Source organism: Chelonoidis abingdonii, chromosome 9 (assembly GCF_003597395.2).
Source record: "Chelonoidis abingdonii isolate Lonesome George chromosome 9, CheloAbing_2.0, whole genome shotgun sequence".
In the NCBI taxonomy this organism is placed as follows: Eukaryota; Metazoa; Chordata; order Testudines; family Testudinidae; genus Chelonoidis; species Chelonoidis abingdonii.
Genome location: NC_133777.1, coordinates 36,231,781 through 36,244,975, shown reverse-complemented (window position 1 = coordinate 36,244,975; position 13,195 = coordinate 36,231,781).

Sequence of the window (13,195 nt, the reverse complement as noted above, 5' to 3'; positions counted from 1 at the left end):
CAAATGGCAAGGCCTGATGCTTACTTTGCGCTGGTGCAGAAAGCACTACCAGAGGCAGAGTGATGGCGAATCGGAGCCTCCAGCTGAGCCAGGTGAGGAGTGTACAGCTAGGGCTGGAAATCCAAAGACATGGAAATCTGTTTAGATCAAGAGCTCAGCGTCCATCCAGAAAGCAGGAAGCTATTCATAGGACATGCACCATGTGGGCTAGTACTCACTCTACAGCCAGCCGGGGGAGCCAGTTGGGGCACACGGTGCTAGGTGAGCAACGTCTCAGCTACTCTCTTCCTTTTCTTGTTACGTACCCCATCCTGCATCTTGGCCATGCCGGCTCGATCCAGCCCTTGGCGCCAATTCAGAGAGACGCTCACCCAGGCACATGCCGCAGGCAGTCAAGGGAGCACCAAAATGTTAAAAATTCATGTGTCAGCTAATGGGCCAATGGGAGGCAGTGCGATGAAGAGAAATCCGGGCAGCAATCAGGGGAAAAGAGTCTACCAACAAAGAGAACAAAACAATGCAGCGGGAGCCTCTGAGAGACAACTAATGAGTTCTGGGAAGGGCTAACGGCGTTGTTGGCTGAGGAAAGGCTCAGAGGCAGCGTCCCCTTCCCTACTTATCTAAGGGGATAGAAATCCAGCAAGCTTGACGTCAACTGATGTGATTTTTTTTCAGATTAGCGAGTGTAAAATGAAGACTCTTCCAAGAAGCACTCTGTGCAGCACAGGGGTCCTGCCATCTGACGCCAGGCGCCTGAGCAGCTGAACCCAGCCCCACCCTTGGTGTGAATACCATGCCAAATTCAATAAAAACCCATTCGTTCTAGAACAGCATCCAAGGAGACATGGGATGTAATAGCTGGTCGCATGGTTCCTTGCTCTGTGCCAGCAGATTTCATGCACTGTCACTTTACGAGTGAAGGGTGTAGGTGTAGAGCAGTGTAAGTGACATGGTGTTCCTTTAACGCTGCTTCATTCATGGCTACTCGGCATAATATGGTGAGAATTTCAGCTGAGATGTCTCAAATAACACCATCTAGTCAGGGTGTTGTGTAAACTGGGGACAGGCAAAGCAGGCTGGGTAAAATAATCATGGAGAGGCTGGGCCATGCAGTTGCATTGTGACCCATTGATGAAAAGGTCTGTGGTTTTGCCTGGCTGGGCACAACTTCTACTCATACCCAGTCAGACAAAATTATGGGTAATTTAGCTGCTGGGGGAAGGGGGTTGCACTGAGGAGGAGGCTGGGGGAGACAACCCTAGAGCCCAGAGGGATGGGGCAAGGTGTTGAGATGTTTCTGAACATTGGATTGAGGTTCAGCTGGGCACTAGGCGCTTCCCCACGGGGATGGGCCTGGGGGGAGGATTTGTGTGGGAGAGACAGGCTCAGGCAGGGCTGTGTAGGATGGATACTCTGAAGGTGCTGCCCCTGTCCCAGTCAGACAAACTCCTGACAAATAGGATATGCCACCCTCATGGCAGTGCTGCTCTTGGGGGACTCTGCAGAGCCCTGGGATTACCCACTGGGCCCCTGGAGATGGGAGAAGGCACTCTGCCCGTTGGTGGCAACCCAATGCTGGCAGCCACCATGGAAGATGCAAAGCAGCATCCAGGAGCAGGCAGCGGTGACACAGTTCAGACCCTGCCAGCCCAGAGGCTGCTGGGGAAGGAGCAGCCAGACACTTCCGCAGGAAGCTGCGGTAGTTACTATCTCGCCTCACCAGGCTTTGGCTGGTTCCCTGGGGGATACTCTGAGGAAGCGCATTTGCACTGTGTGGGGTGGACTCTCCCAGCCCCTAGGAGCCCCCTTCCGGATGGGCTGTAGCTGGTGGCTCAGGATCAGCGTCCCCCTCCTATCTCCTTCCTTCACCCTGCATCAAACCCAGCATGACAGATGGTCATTAGCACTTGGCACCCCCTTGAGCCCATCGACCCCAAGGAAGCCTTTCATGTGCAGTGAGGATGAGGCACTGAGTGCAAAGGCGATTCAGGGCACAGACAGTGCCCCGGTCCTCCCTGGGCCCCAGAGTAGCTACCCATATGGGGCAGATCCCTCCCTGTGCAGGTGCATTGGCAGAGCGGAGGCAGCTTGCACCACCCTTATTCAGGTAGCCCTGATTGCACCCCTGCTTCACTGCCCTGATGGAGCTTTGCAGGGGTGCAGAATCACTAGGGTGCAGACCCCCTCCAGCCAAGTGCCCACCTGTCCCAGATTCACCCTAGAACATGCCCAGGTCCAGGGCTGGGATATTCCACAGGCAGGGGGCTTACACTGCCTCCAGCCCCCTCCCTGGTTGGAAAAGGAAAAGAGAATCCCTAGGTGGCTTGAAGGAGGGTGTACCAGGGAGCGACCTGGTTGATTTCAGCTAACAAAGGCTAGCATCATGACCCACAGGTCTCAAAGCTGGGGCTGCAGGGTTTCTAGGAGCAGCTCCAGCCCTTCATCTAGCAGCCTACTGATGCTGGCATACCCGGGAACCGGGAACCCCAACCCATTTGAGGCTCCACCCCCGACAGTCCTATTGGCAGAGTCCTGGAGCAGCTAACTGGCTGGCTGGCCCTACTTAAGCCAGCAGCAGGCCCAGGAAGCTGTCTGAACAGCATCAGAGGGGTAGCCGTATTAGTCTGTATCAGTGATGAGCTGTAAAAATTTTAACAACAGGTTCCACGAAGGGGTCGTTCCCTCCCTGGGGGGCCGTGTCTCATCCAACCCCCCATGTTCCTTGATGCCCCCCCGGGACCCCTGACCCATCCATCCACCTTTCCTGTCTGCTGACTATCCCCTGCCACCCCATCCAACCCCTCCTCTCATTCCTGATGCCCCCCAGGACCCCTGCCCCATCCAACCACCCCTTCTCTTTGTCCCAGACTGCCCCCCACTGCCCCATCCAACTCCTGCTTCATCCTGACTGCCCCCCCGGGACCCTTGCCCCCATTCAATCCCCCTGTTCCCGGCCCTCTGACCACCCCGACCCCTATCCACACCCCCACAACCCACCGAACTCCCCTGCCTTTCCAACACCCCCTCCCTGATCCCTGCCTCCACTGCCTGGAGTCGCTCAGCCGGGGCTGGGGCCGGGACCGGGGCTGGGGCAGGGGGCGTTCGGGCAGAACCGGGACCAACAGCGGGGCCCGAGCCGGGATGGAGCCGCGGGGCCAAAGCCACTGGGGCCAGAGCCGGGGGTGCTTGGCCGGGACCGAGCTGGGGCACTTGGCTGGGGTCAGGGGCCAGAGGCCAGGCCGGAGGGAGTCGCTCAGCCGAAGATGGACTGGGCCGCGCTGTGCCTCCCTGGAGCCCTCCTTGCACCACCCTGCCCCAGCTTACCGGCCTGCTGCTTGTTTCAGGCTTCCCGCAAACATCTGATTCGCGGGAAGCAGGGGAGGGGGAGGAGAAGGAGGGCGGAGCAGTCGGGGAGAAGGGCGATGTGAGCTGGGGCCAGGGGCTGGGTGGACAGCTGCCCGAGCTTTTGTTAAATTTAAAAGGTCTTTTAGAACTGGTTGCCCTGGAACAACCAGTTCTAAAAGGGCTTCTAAATTTAACAACCGGTTCCTGCGAACCGGTGGGAACCGGCTCCAGCTCACCACTGGTCTGTGTCCTCAAAAACAATGAAGAGTCTGGTGGCATCTTAAAGATTAACAGATTTAATTGGGCATAAGCTTTTGTGGGTAAAAAACCCACTTCTTCAGATGCATGGCGTGAAAATTACAGATGCAGGCAGAAATATACAGTCTGAGCAGCTGGATTCTACCCTGCTCTGGAGTGCATGCTTTCTGCTGCTTGCTTTCCTGGCATCTGATTTGTGGTTCTGACCCAGCCTGACTCTGGTTCCTGGCTCATGGTTCTGATCCCCAGTTTGTCTCCTGATCTCCTGGTATCCTGACCCAGTTAACTCCCAAACTCATGTCTTGTGACCATGGACTCTGGCTACTAGGTCTGACTGCCCATGACCTGGCCATGACAGCTGGGAAGTGGCATAGCTGTGGACAAATATGACATGGCATGGGGGTGCTAAGCCTCTGAGACAGTAGGGAGACACTAATTGAAAGCTGGCTCCAAAGTCAGAACTCAATAAGATAAGTAGTTTAGGCAACAGCTCACAGAGACATGTAGGGTGATGAGGCTGGGCGATAAACAAAGCGGGACAAGACTATGGTCACATGATGCACTTTCAAAGGAAAGAGGGAATCTGAGGTTCCTGGTCCTTTGGCCCCATCCCTGTGAGTGCTGTGTGGTCCTGGTAAATATATGCCATTGTGCTCTGTGCACCATGACATCAGAGGTGGGTGCAACTCCTTTGCTGCTGTGTTCTGTTCCACTGAGTGGTGGCTGTGCTATGTGCCCACATTGATGCTGCTGCTATGGCCTTGGCTAAGACAGCAGGGTCTCCCAGTTCAGACAACGTGTTTAGACCCAGATGTGCCAGGTTCAATCCCCATGGCCGACAACCCACTCAGGGGGGGCAGTGTAACACAGGTGCTGTAGGCTTGACAGATGGGACCTCAGGATGGGTTCCCATTACATGCACAATAAGTAAAGAAGGATAATTTGCATGGGCTGGCAGAGAGAAGGCGCAAATACCCTGGGCATAAGGGCTTGGTTACAATAAGAGAAAAGCAAAGCAGTTCCTGATCTGGCCTAAGAGTAGCCTTCTTCCACGGAGCTCCTCAAGCCTAGTGTCTTAGCTGCCCCTTCTAGTCCACTGTGAAGTGGAAGGCAATTAGGGATTGTCCTGCAGGTCCCACTAGCCAGGTGGTGTTACTGGAGCTGCTGCAGACTGCTCGCTCTGGCCTTCTCTGTTACCTCACACCTGTTGCTCACACACACCAGCCGTGTGTCTCCAAGAGTTGGAGAGTATAAGACCGGAAGTGAGCAGAGTGATCATCTAGTCCAGTGGTCCCCAACCTTTTTGTGGCCAGTAGCACATTCATGTTTTCAGAAGAGTGTGACGGGCATCAACAATTACTCACATACAGGGCCGGCTCCAGGCACCAGTGGAGCAAGCATGTGCCTGGGGCAGCACATGCTATGGGGCAGCATTCCATCCGTTCTGCAGAGTCGGAGCATTTTTTGTTTTGTTTTGGTTTTAGTTTGGGGTTTTTTTTGGTGCCAGTTCTGGGCAGTGCAGAAAGAAGTTGGAGAGAAGCCAGGAGGACAGAGAACACGGGCACCCGCAGCCTGCAGTCCTGGAGTACTCTGTCCCCAGCAGGCGCGGGGCCCCGGCTTCTCTCCCCTGCTGGGCACTAGGCGGGCCCTGCGCCTGCCGGGGACAGAGAACATTGGCACCCGCAGCCTGCAGCCCTGGAGTTCTCTGTCCCCAGCAGGTGGGGGGCCACGGCTTCTCTCTGACTTACACCACAGCCCCACACCTGCCAGGGACCAAGAACACTGGCGTCCGCAGCCTGCAGCCCCAGAGTTCTCCGTTCCTGGTAGGTGCGGGCTCATGGTTTCTCTCCCCTGCTGGGCACTAGGCAGACACACATAAATGCTTTGGCAGGCGCCGGCGGGCATCACACTGGGGACCACTGATCTAGTCTGACCCCCTGTGTAACACAAGCCAGAGACCTTCCCCAGAGCAGATCTTTCAGAGAACGATCAGATCTTGATTTCAAATTGCCAGTGATGGAGAATCCACCATGACCCTTGGGAAATTGTTCCATTGGTCAATTACTCTCAATGTTAAAAATGTACACCTTATTTCCAGTCTGAATTTGTCTGGCTTCAACTTCCAACCATTGGATCGTGTTTGGATCTTTGCCTGATAAAAAAGCCCATTATCAAATATTTGTTCCCCCATAGCGGTACCTATAGACTGTGATCAAGTCACTTCTTCCATTTCTCTTCGTAAAGCTCTTTGATCGAGCTCCTGAAGTCCATCACTCTAAGGCAGGTTTTCTAATCCTTTAATCATTCTTATGGCTCTTCTATGAACACTTTCCATTTTATCAACATCCTTCTTGAATTGTGGGTGACTGAGCTGGACACAGGAATCCAGCAGTGATCTTACTGGTGCCAGACACCAAGGTACAATGATCTCTCTGCTCCTACTCAAGAGTCCCCTGTTTATGCATCCCAGGATCACATTAGCTCTGTTGGCCACAGTGTCGCACCAGGAGCTCATATTCAGCTGATTATCCACCATGACCCCCAAATCTTTTTCAGAGTCACTGTCCCCCATCCTGTAAGTATGTCCCTCCCCTGGCCACTCTTCCTGTCTATCATCTGCACCCTGTTCCAACTTGGTGCCATTGTTCACATCAGACTTTATATTTGCTCACCAAACCCAGACCTGTCTTCTTCAATCCCCTTCTCACAACTAATTGGTTCAGTGAAGCACACCAGTAAAAATCTCTTTGGGACCCATCCCTATAGGCCCCTACAATGGCATATAAGGCCAGAACTGTGCCCCAAGGGAGTGGGGAAAAATTCCCCAGGCACAGGCATGGCTGCCAGATGTGACCATTTAGTGGCAGCTTGGCAAGCCCAAAAGCAGAGGGCAGGTGGATGAGTCTCTAAGTGCATGGTGCTATGGAGATTTTGGGCTGCTCCGGGCTATGGTGCAGCCCTTTTGGCTGGTATTATTTATGCCTGGGGGTTGTAGTGTCTCCAGGAGCTGCTCAGAACCCCAAGGGCACCTTCCTAACTCCCCTGGGCTGCTTCGTCCTGCATTGCAGCTCCTTGAGGCACAGCACAGAATTTCAGCCTTTGCTAATTGCACAGTACTACCCAGGCATCCTTGGATAGAATGTGAGATCCTTTGAGGTTCCTGGTTGCTAGAGTGACAATATAAGAAACAGCCCAAAATATCAGGACTGTCCCTATAAAATCAGGACATCTGGTCACCCTACCCCAACATTTACTCTGAGTGCCGTGAATCCAGGGATGTGCAGCCTCTGCAGGAAAAGTTCTGTTTTTAAAGTCACAGGGTGATAAAATCCTCAGAGGAGGTAACAAAACCTTCATGTACCAAGGCATCAATTGATCACCAAGGTGTCAGGGAGCCCCATATTTTACAGCAGTGCATAGTTGGCCAAGTGCATTGTGGGTTTTTCTGAAGCAGCGCACGTTGGCCAGCGTTAGATGCAGGATAGCACTGCCCTCATTTGATCTGGAAAATGTTTAAGTGGCGCCACGTTAGAAGGAGAGAATAAGGCAGCATATTGTGGGCCCTGTATATTTATGAGGCTCAATGCTGTGGTAAACATCTGTCCCAGATCTGGACTTAGAGTTCAACATCTGGGTGTTTATCTGACCCTCCCCCAAGCTTACTACCAGCTTGGATATTTTCTCGCTGCCACCAGATAAGAATAGGCTCTTATCAGCCTGGATTCCCCAAATACTCCTTGGGGGACCCCCTCTGTGGACTCCCCAACTTCCTTTGGGAAGACCCCCAAGACCCAGACCCCTGGATCTCCCTATCTCATTCCCCAGCTTCCCCCCCTTCCTGGGTGAGCCTGGGCGATGTAGTACTTAAGTCCTTGAAGGCAAAACAAGAGGGAAATCACCCCTCCCCTGAGGCGATGCATCAAATCTAGTAAAGCTAATATAAAGAGATTTTCCAACCCCCCTTCCTGTAGCCTCCCTAAGAAACCCCAAAACCTCAGCCAGGTAAAAAAGAACTTTATATAAAAGAAGAAAATACAGAAAATAATCTTGGCATTAAGAAACTCAATACAGCTCTTGCTTATAAAAATTATGAATAAACAGTCTGATTTAAAGATAGCCCCGCTTAACCGTCCAGCAAATCAACACACCTGAAAAATACAACACAAAGCTCATCACAGCCGAATTACTTTGTTTTCCGTTGTACTCACAGACTTTTAGTAGAATGTTTGAGATAAGATGGAGTTAGAAGAAAAACTTGTTTACCCACAGCCGAGGAAACAACAAAGACCCCCAGTAGACAAATTCCCACCCCTGACTTTTAAACAATCCAGTTCTCTGATTGGTCCTCTGGTCAGGTGTTTGGTTCCCTTTGTTCACCCTTTACAGGCAAAAGAAAGTTAACCCTTACCTTACCTATCTACTTATGACAAATGCACCACACTTTTTAATGATGACAAGGGCATCCCTGTCTCTGTCTTGGTCTAAGCCCTATCCTCACTGTAATCACTGGTGTGCTCTCCAGACTCCACACAGAGCACTGAGGCCAGATCCTCCCAAGGAACTACTTTCCCACACCTACTCTCCCTAGGGCTGTGCATCACAGCCACCATCCGTCTAGCAATAAAGCTGCAGGACACTTCTCCTCCTCTCCATCACCACTTGCTTATTCCCTTCCCTAATAGAATCGGGGGAGCTACTGAATCACACAAGATATAACCTCCCCAGGACCTGAGGGTTTTGCTTTTGCAGTGGAACTCAGGGACAGCTTTTTTGGGATACACCGCAGTGCTCTCCAGCGGCACTCTGAACTGGTACTGAGAGATGCCACACCTGAGGATGCTCTAGAAGAGATGGTGCTAGGTTGGCCTCCATATACCCCTCTAAGCTTGACCACTCTTCTACCTTTCCTTCTCTTTCAAGCCATTCTAGGCCTTTTGAAAGCCCCGTGACTGGCAGCTGTGCGCACAGAGATCCTCCCTTTGGCCACAGAGCTGGTAAGACTGGCTGGTGAAGAACCATCTTGGCATAGTTCAGCTGCCTAGTTAGGAGGCAGAGCGAAGGAGGCTCCCATCCCTCACACAAGCCTTCTCTTCGCCTTATTTTATTCCTTCATTGGCATTGCATGTGCCATGCAGAGGTGAGTGGTGCCCTCTAGGGGTGTGTAGGGAAATGGCACTGCTGGGGTCCATCTCCTGGCCTCTGTTTGGGCCCCTCCATGCAGTGGATGACATCAGTGTCTTCCAGGCTGGAACAGAGGTCCAGTGCAGTTACTGGTGCATACTTTAAGTTTTGCCTGTTGGGCACCAGTACCTCAGGCAGCACGGAGGACGTGTGGGAGCTGAGGTTTAGTGCCAGCTAGTATTTCTCTCTCTAATAACATTAGTCACTAATAATGCTTTGTACATATTTGTCACTTTACATCTAAAGATCTCAAAGCACAAATTAAGCCTCCCAAGTCCCACAGAGAATAAGTCAGGATTATTATCCCCCTTTTACAGATGGGGAAACTGAGGCACAGAGTGGGGAAGTTGGCATGCTGTGGGGAGGGTCAGGTATAGAAACTAGGGCCCAAATCCAAATTTGGTCAGCAGTCCTAACTCTAAGTCCCTCCTTCCATGATCTAGCACGTAGATTTGTCTGCACACAGAGAAGTCACAGTCCTAAACTAGTCCTTCCCAGCAAGCCCATCCCCTTGGCCTATCTAATAGGGGACAATCTCTCCTTTCTTCTTGGGAGGGAGGTTGGTTAGTTCCTTGCTAGCAGGTCGGGAAGGTAGGGTGACTAGGTGTCCAGTTTTCAACTGGAACATAAGGCTGAAAAGAGAACCTGGCAGCTCTGGTCAGCACCACTGGTGTTTGGTTTTGTGTGAGTAGAACAGGGCCGCCCAGAGGGGGGACAAATGGGGCAATTTGCCCCAGGCCCTGGGCCCCGCAGAGGCCCCCACGAGAGTTTTTTGGGGCCCCTGGAGCGTGGTCCTTCACTCAGTCTGGGGGCCCGGGAAAACTCTCGCAGGGCCTGGGCCCCCAGAGCTTCTTCCGTTCCGGGTCTTCGGCAGCAATTTGGCCGCAGGGGTCCTTCCACTCCAGGACCCGCTGCTGAAGTGCCCCGAAGACCCGCAGCGGAGGGTCCTTCCACCCCAGGACCTGCCACCGAAGTGCTGGGTCTTCGATGGCAATTCAGCAGCGGGAGTGCGATTCCTCATTCTGGCTCTGGCATCTGGCCTTTGCCTCTGACCCTGGGCTTCTATTCCTGGCTCCTGACTCCAACTTCAATCACTAGGCCAGACCACCTGCGCCCTTCCCTGACAGCCCAGCAGTTTGTAGACAAACTGAGAAGACAAGGTGGAGTTTCTCTTCTAAATTAGGCATCATGCATGTGGGACGACAGTCAACAAAATGAGAGCACAAAAGTGAAACCAGTTACAATGTCTGTGATTGCCTCCCTGCACACAGTTAAAATATGGTTCAATGTCAGCCTTGGGCCTTCTCGGCAGCGGAGAAATGTGACTATGCACCCCTAAGGCTCCAGCCTACCTATAAATCACTCTGCGTCCACACACACGTCTCCCAGGGGTGCACTGGCATTCATGTCACCATTTGGAGTAGACTTGCTCTGGGCAAAGCCAACCACCATGTGGCCCTCGCCATGCTAGTCCCAGTTCAGGGCTAGTATGGGCAGAAAGTGCCAGTATAATAGCAGTGCAAAGAGTCCCTCCTGGACTGTCTGATCTATGCTCTGCATTGTAGTGGCCAGTGGCTATGTTTGCTAGAAGCCACTAACCAGTAGAAATAGCATGCACACTCTGTATAGCTCATTGGTACCTTATTGTCATCAACTTTCTCTACAATCGAGTTAGTCGATGCCGGTGCCAGGGAATCAGGGACTGGGACTGGAAGGAATTGGGTCAGATATGTGTCTGACACTGAGTGAGGATCCTCTTGTGAGTTAAGATTCTGACAACCATTGTGTTCCCTGTTGTGTTGTGATGTTGTGACATGTACAGTACAAGTGTTTGCTGTAATCTTCCTCCTGGAAGCCAGAATACTATATTGGGCCACTAGACAACAGGAGATTCAGGGCAATCCAGAGGATAAGATATTTAACTGAAAGTCAGGAGACCTGGGTTCTATTCCTACCTCCATTGCTAATTTGCTCTCTGACCTTGGCCAAATCAGTCCCCCTGTCTCTGCCTCAGTTTCCCATCCCACCCTTTGTCTGTATAGATTGTAAGAACATCAGGGCAAGGACTGTCTGTGCAAAACCTGACACAATGGGGTCTTCTCTAAGTACTGCTGTAGTACCCTTAAATCGTATGTCTAGGAGCCGCAGTCAGGGATAAGGGTCCCACTGTGCTAAGTACTGTACAAACGCAAATCAAAAAGATAATTACAATGCATGTAGGAAATACCTCTGCCTCTGTAATGGTCCCTTGTAATTCACATGCAATGTCACCACTGCTCTCCAGGTAGTTCAGTAAAGTGTTTGATCCCACCCATCCTGGTGGGCTGTTGTTACTGGGTAATGTGCTGCCTCACCCCAGGGCATAGATGGGAACTGAGTAGCTGAAGCAGATTCTAGAGAGGGGTTCACTATGGAATGAGGATGAAAAACAGCAAGATCCCAACACACTGGGCAAATGTGATCCTATTGATTAGGTGGGCAAAATGGTAGAGCCATAATCGGGGGCTGCCATTTAAAGAAAGAAAGGGGGTATCAGGTGCAGACCCCCTAGCCCAGCTGGGTCTGCAGCACATCCTCTGCTTGCATGGGGCTGAACGTTAGCTCTGTATTGTACTCTCCTAAACGAAAGGATCTGAAGATTTCAGCCTGACTGCAAATGAAAGGAAACCCCTGAGGCTGGACTTCAAGCAGCGATAGAAAAATTGGCCTGTGCTAGTCCCCTTAAATCTGCCTCCCTCCCTCCTTGTCCTGTTCCTTGTCTCCTTGGCAACAGTCTGGTAGGTGCAGGAGCAGATTTATTGGAGTTAATCCCAGGTTCATGTTGAAGCTCTGACCAGAGGCTGGAGAAGAGGAAAGAGGGCTACAGCCTGTTCCCAAAGACAGATGGAGACCTCTCCTTCCCCTCCCAGGATGTTAAACTATGAAACTAGCACTGAGATCTAACACTGGACTGGTCATTTCATTCTCTGCTGCCCCACACCCGAGAGCAGGCACAGGCTCTGTTCCACGTCCCTTCCCGCCTTCAGGAACAGAGCACACACACAGATTGGAAACAGCTTTCCTGAAAAGCGCAGCAATGGCCACTTAAAAACTGGACTCTTCCAACTAAAGAGAGAGAAGCTCTCACCTGGACTGTAGTGAACACACACATATGTGCACACAGGCTGGATCTATTACTGCTGACAGGCATGAGAGAGACCCATATTTTCTGGCCTGAAGGATCAGGACTCCAGTCACGTGTGTGTGTGGTCTAAAGCACATGGATTGGTTACGCGAACGCTGTCACTGATGTGTTGACCTTTGCTTGCAGTACCTCCATCACTCCTAAAGCAGATATGCCATTACATCGTACCCGGTTGCAGATGAAGTAGGTGCTGGTAGACCAAGATCTAGTAGACTGGCTGTAGAACAAAAATCCTACCAGTGCCCATAGGAAATTAACAAATATCCACTGCAGTGTAACTGACGTGTTCCAGCTCACACCCATGGATCCTGCCTGTGAGTCACCAGGCAAACCAATGCCTAAACTTCTCTGGCTCTTCCCACCTTGATCAGCTGCATGAGTGACTGAGTGTGACACTCAGTGTGAAAGCTTGGCTGGGGGAAGCTAGTGCAGCTCTTCTGCATGTGGCAGCTGCCATAAGTCATGACCCTTGCCCCTGAGCAGGTCCCTTGGTTCTGTTGCAAGGGTGAGCAGATATGTTTGACTAACATCTGTTGCTACAGTCCTAGCTGTCACAGTGTAGACAATGTATGGGCCTGGGCAAAACATGCCCAGGTATGTAACTATCACCTGGGAAGGCACCTGGAAAGAAGAGTTCACAGTCTCCCAAGTTGCTGCCAAAATGGTCAGTCTCATCCCTTCTTTTCAATGTATCTCAGCAGCCTGCATTTCAAATGACAGTCTCCTTGCCTTATTGGGGTTCCTGTCAGGCTGTTGTACATGAGGCACTGAAAGGACATTAAATAGTACCAAACCATTAGTGGAGAGACATTTGCAGACAATCTATGGAGACCCACAGCCCAACATTGCAGGTTTAACTTGGTGTCATCGGGTCACTTGCTGTGCTGCATGATCCTGTCAGTGGCCAGGAGAGAAACTATATGGCTGGATATTCTCCCCCAGCTGGCTTAGAAGAGTAACACATTGGTTCTTCTGGGCTGCAGCTGTTTACACTGCAGAGTTGAGTTTGGGGCTTGCTAAACTGGTGCCAGTAAGCTGAATGCCAAATCCTTCAGATCCTCCCAGTACTCGCTTCTTTCTGCTGGTTGTGGCCAATAAAATTCCATCATGATAGTGGGAAACTAACTGAAAGGGTTGGGAGGCTGCAGTGATCAGGTGAGTGTGAATGGAGGAGGAAGGGTGGCAGCCTGAGTCTTTTCACTAACCTCTGGAGAGAAACCAGAGTTG